Genomic DNA, 13,816 nt, shown 5'->3' with positions numbered 1-13,816 from the left:
ATTCCCATTATAATCGGGACATCAATTGGTATGAATGCTTCTTGAATTCGTTCCCTCAACCAAATCGCTGAGGTAGGGTCAATCAATTCAGACACGTAAGTTGGTGGTTGTGCTAACATGCACCCACATAGTCTAAGCATCTTCGATCTGGGCAGCCAATTATCATTCCGGATTTCCGTTGTGTCCATTGCCAATGCGGCGTATTAGTCTCTGCTTAAGAATATCCCTCTCCTCTAGAACAACCCTCTATGCCTGAGATGGGTGGGTGCCTAGTTTTGCATGCAAAATGGACGTCGAAGGAAAGCACACCGCCTTCAAGATTCTCACGCTCAATGTGTCAGGGTTCTGCAATATGAGTCGTGCTTGCCTAGCTAGCAAAGAAAGATTAAAGAGCTCGAAATATTTAAACCGAAGCCAACCTGATACGTGCTTTTTTTTGCATAGCTTAAAACCCGAGACCGACATGGCAACAAAGCCTAAAGCCCAGTCTGAAAGCCCGAGAATAAACATATATATCACATTGTACCTACAAATTAGAACATCAAAATTATTGTCCACTTTGACTCTGCATGTCATTCCACGAGCTAGAGATTTACATTCGTTACATTTCCACATATTGTAGGTCGCACTTACAGTTGTGAGGTCATTATGCCATCAAGTGAGCATTTCAAATAGCAAGAGTCTATGTTGGTACTCCGGGGGAATATCTGGTGCACCGGTGCTTGCAGTGCTACCGGTACACCGAACTCACATTGCATATTTTAAAATGTTTATTTTTTTTGAAAAAATCTAGCACATTCAAACGACATCAATGTAGATTGTCACGAAGTTTAAGTCAAATTTTGATACATAACTCATTAAAAATGACAAATTCAACAATGAATAATACGTAACATAAGTTGGGCTTTAGATTTGCCACATTACCACACTAATGTCAAATTTGTTATTTTTGTATCTCAAATTTTGATACGAAATTTTATGACAATGGGTAGTATATAAGTGATCCAATGGTCATTATTAATCCCAATTTTTTCGAGACTTTTTACGGTACATCATACTACCAGAAACAATGGGTAGTATATAAGTGATCCAATGGTCATTATTAATCCCAATTTTTTCCCTGGAGGACATTTTGGTAAGTGCCTGTTAGAAGATTTGGAGTACTCTACATGAGTAATTGCAATTGACACATGAAGAAAAGAATTATCCCTCACCTTAATTTATAGGTTGGCCCCTCGTTCTAACACAGTTCATAAGTTTGCCCCTCATCTCCGTACAGTTCGTCATTATTCTGTCGACGCAGGCTGGATCGATCTCGGTAGGAACTAGCCGAAACAAGGGCCGTGGGGCGGCTGCGCCATCGAATATCTTGGGGTGGCGACCACATGATGGAAGACGGAGCGGCCGGCCCTGTGCGTCCGTCGGCTGCCGGAGCGTCTGCGTCGACAGAATAATGACAAACTGTACAGAGATGAGGGGCAAACTTATGAACAGTGTTAGAAAGGGGTCAACCTACGAATTAAGACGAGGGATAATTCTTTTCTTCATGTGTCAATTGCAATTACTCATATAGAGTACTCCAAATCTTCTAACAAACAATTACCAAAATGTCATGCAGAGAAAAAATTGGGATTAATAATGACCATTGGATCATTTATATACTATCCATTGTTTCCCGTAGTATGATGTATCATAAAAAGTCTCTTTTTTCAGATTTTTTTAAGATGTTCTATTGCGTTCGGTGCTCCGGATACATTCCCCAGTACTCCCTCACTCTCAAAATAGTCTCTAAGAATTTTTTATGTTTCCTTTTTATGTTTTTAGTTGTTGAATTTGAGACGATAAGTTTTGTACAAGTGTACTTGCATTTGTGTCATAAAGAAATTAAAAACTTGAATGTTTGCCCCGGCAAACTTTATCATTTGGTCCACCCCTGCTCATAGTGTTAGAGCATCTACACCAGGATGTCTCAAACCCGCCTCAAACACTCGAATGAACAGTTCGATCATTGACTGGTTACAAAAATTCGGCCTAGACGGGCGCATCAAACGAGCCCTTAAACGTCCGGACTGACCGGCACCTTTTATATTCAGCCCAAATATGGGGCGTCTAAACGCGTCCGCCACATCGGATCCGACCCACGCTGGTCCACCAGACCCCACATATATTCCTCCCTATCCACTTGCCGGACCAAATCCTGGCCACTTCACTCTAGTCTCCTTCGCCACCCAAGCTCCCGCTCGGCGATCTCCGACCTTCTCCGGCATGGCAGACAACAGATCTGAATCCTTCACCTCCAGATCCGTCGACCAGGATCTCATCCCATGCGGCCCCAATAAGGAGTTGGCCGTCCAGCTTGCGCTCTGCCTCTCCCGAGGAGGCCCGTGCGAGGCAGCGCTCAGATTCCTTCCGTCGGGAATCCATTGCGTCTACCCAAATCGCGCATGGATCCGAGGCTAGGTGTGCCGTCACCGCCTCATCGGAGGCAGTGCGGTCCGCCTGGCGTCCGGGCGCGGTGGCAGATGTGCAACCCCTTCGTTAGGGTGTCGAGGCCATGGACGCATCATGGGCGTTGTCTAATGCAAACATGGCGTGACGTGCCTGCTATGCGAGGCAACATGCGCGGGAGGCGGTGGCAACCCTCGCGGCGGTAGACATTGATGAGGCGGAATCACATTCTCGGTGCCCCGTATGGTGCACCAGTCTGGGCGCTGCAACCACGTCGTGGTGGATGTCGCCGACTCGTGCCAGGATTGATCCGTCATCGATCTGACGTCCACCGGCATCATTCGGGTTTCGGGCTCCGATGAGGAAGAGTAGGGCATGGGAGACGGCGGTGCCTTGAGTCCCGTGAGCCGGCTTATGTCACATGCCCTACTCTACCTTGTCGGCGACCGGACCAATACTCTGAGGAGCGCAGTCGCCTGTCGGACATGGACACGACGAAACCGGGCGAACTCTGCTTAGATTAGGTTCACGTCGTATCTAATAATATGGATTTGATGTTTCTATTTGAAGATGTCTAGTTATAGAATCAAATGTTTAAGACATGATCGGCTGCTGCGCGGACGTGTCCGGTCGTGTCCATGGGCGATCTGCGAATCCGGCTGGGTCTTACAAACTTGTGCACGGTATCTGTTCATTTGGTTTCTTCGGTCGACAGTCGACAATGTCGACGGGAAGTGGATCCTTGACATAAAGGAGGCAATTAGGGAGCTACAGCGGCCTCATGGGTAAAACAGAGAAGCCAAGTGAGAGATGGCACTGTTCAAACACTACTGTGAAGCATTGTTTATGGAACGGCGAGGAAGAAAATTTAGGTTACTGTAGATTTCCCTTGATAAGTGAGTGGATCTCGTTCCTCGAGGGACCACGACTCTGGAATCATCGCCATGCCAGTATATGATTGCTGCCCGACCCCAAACAGAAGACACGGACCACACAAAGTTATTGTCACGTTGGTCACGAGTTCACCAGAAAGTAGTAAAATACGGAGCAGGGAGTACTACCTAGCAATAGCATCACGTGAGGTGGCCGACACTAGTGCAAACAAGGACACCCCTGGTTGAAGAAGTCCAGCGCGGGGACACGATTTTCAGCGGGATTGTGGCTGACAAGGGGGTAGAACACACGCGGCTTCTCGGCCATGTGCAATGTATAGAGATTCCACAGACGAAGAAGGGTTCACGGCGACTCTAACGGGCCGATCCGCAAGGACAACAAAATTATCCTACCTTTTTTCTGTCCATTTAGATTTTCCTTTCAGTAAATCTGTAACTTTACTCATACTCGTAACAATTACCATGTACACTGATTTGGACCTAAAAATTACAATGAAATCTCTTGAAAACAACTTCTTTATGGTATCAATCTCTGCTCGAAGAAATACTCTAAAAACTTCGATAAAGAGACCGTAATTGGACTGGAGCAACGATGTTGTCATCCATTCACCCACACGAACATTACCAATAATGGTTTTTGAAAGCGCCTTGGCTCCCCCATCTGAAAAGATAGGATGTCTTGACCGATGAACGTACTTGGGCCGGGGATAATCCCCTAGAAATGCAGGCCATTGAATCATTATATCTTCACGATGGTGTCGATGCAAGATTTCACCTCCACAAAGAATCAGACCAACAAAAGAACTTGACACAACAATATAAACTCATTAGATCCGAATAATCGGATCTGCAAGGACAGAAAACTCTCTAGCCACATGTCACCACCAAAAGGACGAGAGGATATTTATTCTCGCAAAACTATGATGATCACTAGACGTTGACAAAGAATATAGAGGTCTTAAAGATTCGAGGTTCCCCCGCCTGCGCCCGCCTCTTATCTATCTTTTCCTGGCCATGTAGTTCAATGGGCTGACCGATTTGATCTGCCATGTTCATTTTTTATCAAATTGTCATTTTCAACATTCTATGCATTTACAACCAAATAAACAAATGAATGAAACATTACACATTATTAAACAAATAAGCCAGGTAATTTACAATGAAATAAATAAAAAAGAGCAGGTACAACTAATGGTTCCTATGTGAGTCCACGTATACTCAACCAAATAATTTTGAAGTTGAATGTGAATTGCCCGATCTCGCATTTCATGATGAAATTGAATGAACTGTGCAAACGTTGCTGCTCCACTCTCAAGCTCAACTAAATCACCCTAGTTATCCCACCCTTGGTCGTAGATGGTGTCATCACGCTCATACTCTACGATCATGTTGTGCATGATCACGCAAGGAGCCATCACCTCCCACATAGTGTCAGGGCTCCATGTTCTAGCAGGGTGCTGAACAATTGAAGCACACCAAAAGTACGCTCCACATCCTTCATAGCACTCATTTGTCCTTTGACAAATCTAGTCATCCTCTCTCCTTGGGGCTCATAGATTGTCTTCCCAAATATAGACCACGGAGGATAGATATCATCAGCTAGGTAATACCCCTTGTTGTATTGGTGGTTGATCTCATGATTGACCTATGGGGAATTGCCTTCCGAAAGCCTCAAGAACACTGAAGAGTAAAGTACGTTGATGTTATTGTGAGAACTTGCCATCATGCCACAACTTCAAATATGACCATGCAACCATCAACATGTCCCTTATATTAATTGCCCCTTCCAAGCAAATAGATAGTTCTTCTACTCCCGGCGCATACAATCTATGCTTCCAAGCATCACTGGAAAGCCTCTTGATTCATTGATCGATAATAACCAGGCTCAACATTTGGTTCTCTCAAGTACTTCAGCCCAAACACTCTAGCCACATATTTGTGGAATCTGTACAATGACTCAAGGCATGTGGACTCACTCATGCATACGTACTCGTCAACTAGATTTTCGAAAACTCTGTATGCAAGCATTCAAACAACTGTAGTACATTCTTATAAGAGAAGAAGCCAACCTTTTCAAGGGCATCATACTTGCATTTCAAGTAATCATCATAACCCATCATTCCATATCAAATACAGTTGAACAATGGTCTCACCATCCAGAAGCGTCGCTGAAAAAGCGTTAAAGAGTAGGACATGACCATTCTCTCTATTATGATTCAACCCAGGCGCCTGGGCTAGTATCGATTCCCTAAACAATGGCTGCTACCTAGAAATGTTCTCACCAACGAGAAGTGTAGCAGCCACAACATCACTCTCATCGTCGGACGATTCTTCGTACGATGAACATATGATGCTATTGTAAAAAAAAGGCTCATCCGAGCTATCCGCCATGATCCTTCAGAATGATACATCCGTACCTCACTAGACAATGGCGAGCCTGAACGAGTCTTGGCCGGGAAAACAACTGAACGCCTTCTGGGCGGCGACCGACGCGGGAGTGGACGAGTCTCGGCAGGTGAAGGGCCCCGCCCTTGGCCTGTTCAGGCAGTAGGGTTGTTAAACCCCCATCCTTCGGCGGCGACCTTGGAGGCGGTGCCAGTGTGCCGAGGGTGACGGCAACCCTGGGTAGGGTGCAGGGCGTGAGCAACGCTGCAAGAAGCGAACACAATGCCGACGGTGGGAGTCGGTGGATGCAGTGGTGGTGGATGCAGCGGTGGCAGCTAGGTGTGGGCATCGTGGATGGCGAAGAGGCCAGAAACTAGGTGGCGGCGGCGAGGGCGAAGACGCTGGGGAGGTCGAGTTCGGTTGGGACGGAATGGCTTGTGTGGCACTGACAGGCGAGCTAGGGGAGGACGCTTCGGGCTTTCGTAGCATGTCCACGCGGACACAAACCCAACAAAAATTTGCGCGGGAAATGGGTCCAAGCGGACAGCAAAACCGACATCCGTGTGTTTGCGCCGGCCGTGTTTTTGTCCGTAGGGACCCAAACAGACGTGAGTGGATGAAATGTGTTGGCCCGTTGGAGTTGCCCTCATGATAGCTAACTCACGGGAAGTGTTGACGACCACGTGATGGCTTAATGTTTTGATAAACATGAAAGTGTTTAGATAGTATTAGGGAGATGATAATGATGATGATGATAATGATTATGATGATGATAATGTAAAGATTCTCGTGCGTGCCACGACCACTACAGCTCGGTCATTTCAACCAAATACAATTATATTTTAGAACTGTACATGGTTGGCCAAGCCAAGACGGCAAACACTCAATCATTGAGAAGTTCAAACTCATGAAGAAAGACAAACAATATATTTCAATAATAAAGAACAAATATGCGTGAAAATATGAGGGGGGGGGGGGGGGGGTAGAGGTGGCCCTAGCGGACGAGTGAGGTATCGCTCCTATAGTCACCTCATAAATCGGTCGGGCAACCAGTGGTGGAGTGAGTGAATCACCAAATCCTGGGCACTAGTGATACGTCTTAAACACACACACACACACACATTTTTTTATTTCATATTGCTATATTATTACTTTTGAACACCTTTTACATTAATTTTTTTTGAACTAACCTATTAATTCAAAGCTCAGAGTCAGTTGTCATTTTGTGCATGTTTTTGACTTTTCAGAAAATAAATGTCTAAGAAGGTCAAAAATACCTGGAGATTTAATACAAATTTTCTTCACGACACAAGGAGTTCAAAAAGTACCGGAGCCAAACGAGAGGGCAGCCAGGGCTCCCACGCGGCCAGGGACTGACTTACGCCACTAGGCCGCGTGGGCCCCTTGTGCACCACCTTACGTCTATTCCACGACCTATAAATTGAATAAATCAAGAAACCCCGGTACCGATTTTCTCTTATTTTTTTCCACCGTTGTAAGTTCCTGTTTTGAGGAGATCCGATCTGGAGGTCTATTCTGGCACCTGTCAGAGGAGGATCCATCTCTGGAGACTTCTTCAATACAAAGTTCCTGTGAGCTGCCTCATATGATCAAGATCTATCTGATGTAATCGGTGGTGTGTTTGTTGGGATATGATGAATTGTCACTTTATGAGCAAATTGTTCATTGAAATGAATTAAATATTTTGAAGTTTCTTTGCTTTATAATTGAATAAATTCGTATGCTCACTTGTATATTTGTCGTTTTTGGTCAAGTTTGATGGGTAATTCTTCAGAGGGAGTCGTGCATTGTAGTGGGTTCTAATCTTGAGGTGATCTATATCCCAATGATAGAAAGAGAAAAGACTCATATTGTATTGTTGCCACTAAGTATAAACTGATGGTTATGCAATGCTTTGTTTATCATGAACTTAATACTTCAAGATGCATGCTAAATAGTGGTCTTGAGGTGAAGTATTAGTTGTAGATGCAGTTGTATAACGGTCTACATATCACAGACGTAACGTCTGTATGAGATTATACCATGAATAATCATAATCTTATCCCTAAAAAATGAATGACCATAGTTATAAATATAAATATTATGATTCAATCGCTGCGCAACCGTAATTTTTCCACCAACTACACTTGTATGCTTATGAGAGATGCCACTAATGAACCTATTGCCCCCCTGTGTCTATTCTCTATTACCAAAAAACTCATCAAAATTACTATTTTTTGTTGTACCATTTGTTTTGTTTTATCTTCCAATCAATTCCTATCATATTGCGCAATTTAATCTTGTAACTAGCAAGACAAGAAGCTTGATAACCTTCTTGACGTATTGGGGACAAGTTTGTGTTGTGTTTTGTGTGCAAGTACCAGTGGCTTTGTAACTAGAAGAACTCATTCTGGTTCGATAACTTTGTTTTCCACTAAGTGTAATACTTATTGCTAAGTTAAATTCACCATTATACTTGGGAGTTATGCAACCGCTCTTAGGAGAGAGCAAACAACTATTTAATTGGGTATATAAAGAACTATGGTATCTCATATTTGAATGAATCTTCATGTGCAATATACAAACTAATATCTTATACGTGCTAATATTTATTGATTGTGGATGTAAAAACTTACGATACAATGTGATGTGTTGATGCTTTTAGTTGGAGCAATGATGGAGACGAGGTATCGTCCGTCCGGTGGAACAAGCAGAGGCACGCCCATTCGTCGCAGAGAACAACAAAGCAAGTAGCTGGAGATCTATCAACCCCATGTTACTATAAGGCCTTCACAAGCTGCGTTGGCCTGCTATGGCCATATGTCACATCAGAGATGAGCCAGCGTTTGTGATGACATTGTGCATCGTCGATTGACTCATGCTTAAGAGGTTGTTCTTGAGCCTTGTGTCATTGTCCGTGTGGGATGGCGAGAGTGCCCTGGACTCGACAACTTACGAATGTTGCTCTGATGGCGAGAGTGGTGGTGCGGTGAGCACATGCATCGGTGTCGGGGCACGTAGTGCTCAATGGTGTCATCGGTGATGAGGTGTGATTGCGGATTGTCTCGAGGCATTGTGCTGGATCAAGTGTTGATCGGCTTATAGATACAGTGGCTTCGTATGGTGCGACAACCTTGTCGCCTGGCGCCGGTTGTGTGGTCCTGTGGTCTGGCGGTGGTTGGGCTCCATGGGCGCGCATCAGTGATGGTGATATGGCTGTTGTGCTCCAGCTTTGGCAATGTCGGCTCAGGGACTGACGAGCCTGGGCAGGGCTCTCTCCGGGGAGGTGGTAGTCGGCGATGACGTGGTCCACCATCGTTGTTGATTCTTGATGAACACTCCGCCTTGCGGCGCCGACCTTGCTGTGGATTGCAGTGGCCACCGAGAGGTCTCCGTGAAGGTTTCTCTTACCGGATTTGGTGGTTGCCTTCGGCGGTGAGATGCAAGTTGTGGAATGCGGCTTGATGCAGAGGGATTGTTGTGCAGCGGCGGTGGTCACACGTCGCATGTAGCTATTGGATCACTGAAAAATGATGGTGACAATCCATGGGTGGCTTCAATGGTGTTGCTACTCGAGCATCCGGCCTCGAGCTTCAGTGTGAAAGTCTAGGTCTGACACGAGTTGGTTATATTGGGCAATCGTGATGTTTCTTCGTTGTTGCCTTGTGGAAGGCATTACTTGGAGATGCTCGCGTTGGTTCTTCAGGGCGAAAACCTAATATCCGCCCTTGGGTGGTTGGATCCAATGACAACATTGCTTGAGCATCACTCCATTCTTAAAGATGTTGTCGTTGAAGAACCTCGTAGTCGTCCATATGGTGTCATGAGATGATTGAAACATGTATGGTCATTTTCGTAGTTTGCTGATCACAAATCTGTTCGCTTTCTTTCTTTTCCTTTTTCCTTGCATAGCTTTGGTCTTGGTATTCGCTTTGTACATCCTAACTATTTAAGGGACAGGTGTTTGTATCTTCTTGATACATTATTTTGAAGTAATTAAATCCATCTTTGGTCGGAAAAAAATAATTATAACCAGGATCTACGCCATTTTGTCTTATCAGGGGCGTCAAATTAGCAAATACGGTCCCGTGCTTTATGAGGGGCAGATGCGTGGGGTCACAAAGGTAATGTCCTGACAATGCACCAACCATATCTGCAAGGCAGTAATGTCCATTGTGATAGTATCATTGATTAACGTAATGTGTGATAGTATCATTGATTAACGTAATGATTAACATAGGGATTTGTCATTGGAGATAGGGGAGAAAGGGGCTCAGTCCCCGTGAAATTCAAGGAAAAGCGAAGGGTTAGTTAGGAAGTTTATGTAAACCGTTCGTAGTAGATGTAGATTTTCGTCTAGTAGGAGACAAATCAATTACCGTGCTAGCTTGCCGAGTGCTAGACCACAAATAATTGGTGTGGCGCTTTGTTTGGCCAACAAACTCAAGGACGACCTAGTATTTTTTAATCTTTTTTGAAACCTGGTTCCTTATGGTCCATTTCATTAAAAAAAATATCAAAGAGAGTAGTCTAGTTAATTAACGGAAAACCAGACAAAAATCATCACAACACGCCTGTAAAAGCAAGCTCTAAAGGGCAACCTCGCAACCCACACAAAAACACACAGACGCCGTTGAGGAAAAAAGCGTCGTCGAGATTGCAAACCGATGTCATCGTCATCACACCTTTGTTAGGGCGACTCCGATTGCACCCTCAACAACAACCGATGTAGCCCCTACCGCACGCTGAGGCCTGCGTCGGCCGATGCCAAACAGTCCACCGCACGCGCTGACGACCAGGCAGCTCCGACTCCAATGAGCATTGCAGGGAAAAAGCGCCGGCCTGGGCCAAGCTGGCACCGGAACCGACCACCTATCTTGTGTCATTGTCACCTCCTCTGCAGCTCTGACCGACTCTGCCTGAAGCCGCCATCGTTGCCACACAGGAGGACGACCTAGTATTGCGAATGTCACGTGTATTTTGCTTACTGATGTGAGCAATCAAGCTAAACTAAAATTGCATTTTGATATCTTACTTCTGGGAATGCCTGGCGCCACTGTGAATGGCACAATCTTGACAGACGATCAAACGGGAGAGATCACGCACGCACGCCTCCGGTTGTCATTCACTCTTTCAACGGCTTCACTGTCAAGAGCACACACTACACAGTGAGGCCGGGCCATAACCGATCGACATCTCGTGCGTGCGTGCTGTTGCATCGATCGTGTATAAATAGGCAGGAAAGCCCGTGCTTTGCTCCGACTCACTCACAGCTAGCTACCATTCCAGCTAGATACACTATGGGGGTGAGAGTAGCCAGTGGCAAGGCTCCGGTGCTACTAGTTGCAGTGTTCATCATCTGCGCCGGCGGCGGCATGGTTATCTCGCCGGCGGCGGCATGGTTATCTCGCCGGCGGCCGCGGAGGAGGTGCACCTGGTACCGGCGGTGTACGTGTTCGGCGACTCGACGGTTGACGTGGGCAACCTCAAGTACCTGCCGGGGAACTTCACACCGCCGTTTCCTTACGGCATCGACTTCCCGCTGGCGAACTCCTCCAGTCCCAACGGAAGGTTCAGCAACGGGTACAACCTGGCCGACTGCATCTGTACGTACGCGCAGGCTCTTCTTCATCGTGTTTTTAAGTTTGATGAACCCATGAAACTAACAGAAATGTGCAAACTGAAATGCAGCGAGGCTGTTGGGTTTCGATATGAGCCCGCCGGCGTACCTGTCGCTGACGCCGGAGACGAGCGGTCAGATCCTGAAAGGCTTCGGTGGCGCCAACTACGCCGCCGGTGGATCCGGCATTCTCGACACCACCGTCAGTGCTGCCGCTTCGTTACGCCTCCTTTCGTTCCAAAGACATCTTAGCCAGTTAGAGTTGCTTTAATTTTTTAGATCCGATTTATATTCACATTGATCTATCTTTTTCCAACAAATAATTTGCATTAGTTTGTCTATCTATGTCTGAGTAGCAGTAACTTTTACTAACATCGTTTCTTGTGTGCATCGATTGATTTATCAGGGGAATGCCTCCCTCCCGCTGAGCAAGCAGGTGGAGTTCTTCGCGGCCACCAAGTCGAAGATGATGGAGAACAGCGGCGACAACGGCACCCAAGCCATCGACGCGCTGCTATCCAGGTCCCTCTTCCTCATTAGCGACGGTGGCAACGATATGTTTGACTTCTTCCTGAAGAAACGGTCGTACCGGGAGGTTCCGGCCTTCTACGAGGACCTTCTGTCCAACTACACCAAGTTTGTGAAGACGCTGTACGGGCTCGGGGCGCGGCGTTTCGGTGTCATCAACGTGGCGCCCATCGGCTGCGCGCCGGCGGGGCGGGCGAAATACCTGTTCGGTGTGTGGGACTGCGAACATATTTCCAATAAACTCGCCAGGGACTTCGACAGCGCCTTGGGCGACGCGATGGCGAAACTCGCCGCGTCGCTGCCCGGGATGAAGTATACTCCGTGGGGAGCCCCTATCAGCTGGTGGAATACTACACCGCGCACCCGGAGGCCGCCGGGTTCAAGGTTGTGAACAGCGCGTGCTGCGGCGGCGGGAAGCTCAACGCGGAGACCTTCTGCGGATTGCCCAATACCACCTACTGCGCCCACCGCGACGAGCACATGTTCTGGGACGAGATGCACGGCACCCAGGCCACCTGGATCAAGGGCGCCGCGGACATCTACGACGCGCCGGTGGAGCGAGGATTCGCCGCGCCCATCAATTTCAAGCAGCTGCTTCTTGACGACGAACACGCAGTGTCAGCTGCTAATTTGCTTGTGAGTGTGTGAGTGTCTCAAGCCTGTTGCTGTTCTATGTTAGCAGTTCTGTCGTGTTCATTTTATCCTTGTTTCTGCGTCGAGCACAGCAGATGTGTTGCATGTGCTCAATTAGTAGTCTGGCCGTTTGGTTTCTCGCAAAATAAGGAACCTGACACGTACTTTGTTTGCGTGGAGGTGCGTCGTATAAGTGGGCTGGATTGTTACAATCTCTTCTTCTTGGGCTAATTTGGATTGTCAGAGCTTCTACAATTACGATGGGCTAATTTGGCCTTCTATATGACCACGGACATGTCCGGTCAGGTGAGAGGGAAACACACCGTCAATGGTGATTTCGTTGCGGACATGTTCAATTTGAAGATGCGGCTGCGAACGAATCCAAACTTTCAGAGTCGGTGCTTCCCTGACGGACTCCACGGCTGCAGAAAGATGGTACATTAAAGATAACATCAGCAGGATGAGAGGGAAACACACCGTCAATGGTGATTTCGTTATGAATATGACAAAGCGACTGTAATAGCACCCCTAAGCAAGTCCACATCACTCTACTGGCCTAGCCACGAAGGGACCCAAGGTAGGCAAGAAGATTCGCTTCCAACTTAGGGTTCCCGTCCACCCTAGCCGTGTCTCGAACAGTGCACCAGGCAAAAAGAGGGAGGTGACAATGGAAGAACACATGGTTAGCATCCTCCGACGCGTCGCAAACAGAAGAATTACCATCAAATGGGCCATTGTGTCTGACTGATGAAGCTATGTACCTAGGGTAGGGTCATGGATCTGTCCAACATACCCTTCCCAAGGACATCTCTACAAAGAATCAGAAGCAGTCGAAGAGAAACCATCATCCACTCGACCATGAAGATGTGCTCACTCGACCACCTTGAAGACACTCGACTACCAGAAGATGAGAAATCCTCCACTCTGCAACGGTCAGGACTTAAACCATAGCTTTATAGGCATTTACAACACTTTATTGCAGACGTTACAAGTAATGCCCCTCCTTTATGAGCATTGAACCTTGTGTAATGGAGGGGAGCTGGGGTCCTGGCGCACTTTATATAAGCCACCCCCTCCTCTGGGACAAGGGTTCGCACTTTCTGTAATTCACACACATATATTCAGTCGACCGCCCCTGGGCTCTGAGACGTAGGGCTGTTACTTCCTCCGAGAAGGGCCTGAACTCGTAAACTCGTGTGTACAACTCCTCCATAGCTAGGATCTTGCCTCTACATTCCTACCCCCCTATTCTACTGTCAGTCTTAGAACCACGACAGTTGGGGCCCACCTTGGGGCCGGTGTCTTAGCG

General features: G+C 46.9%; 1 pseudogene; it reads left to right on the top strand.

Moving 5' to 3' along the window:
• Positions 1-11,026: 11,026 nt before the first annotated feature.
• On the top strand, positions 11,027-12,752 carry LOC123130992 (GDSL esterase/lipase APG-like; annotated as a pseudogene).
• The last annotated feature ends 1,064 nt before the right edge of the window (positions 12,753-13,816 follow it).

The sequence above is a fragment of the Triticum aestivum genome, chromosome 6A (genome assembly GCF_018294505.1).
Source record: "Triticum aestivum cultivar Chinese Spring chromosome 6A, IWGSC CS RefSeq v2.1, whole genome shotgun sequence".
NCBI lineage: Eukaryota > Viridiplantae > Streptophyta > Magnoliopsida > Poales > Poaceae > Triticum > Triticum aestivum.
Note: the sequence above shows the minus strand (reverse complement) of the source record. Positions and strands in the feature narration are given on the sequence as shown.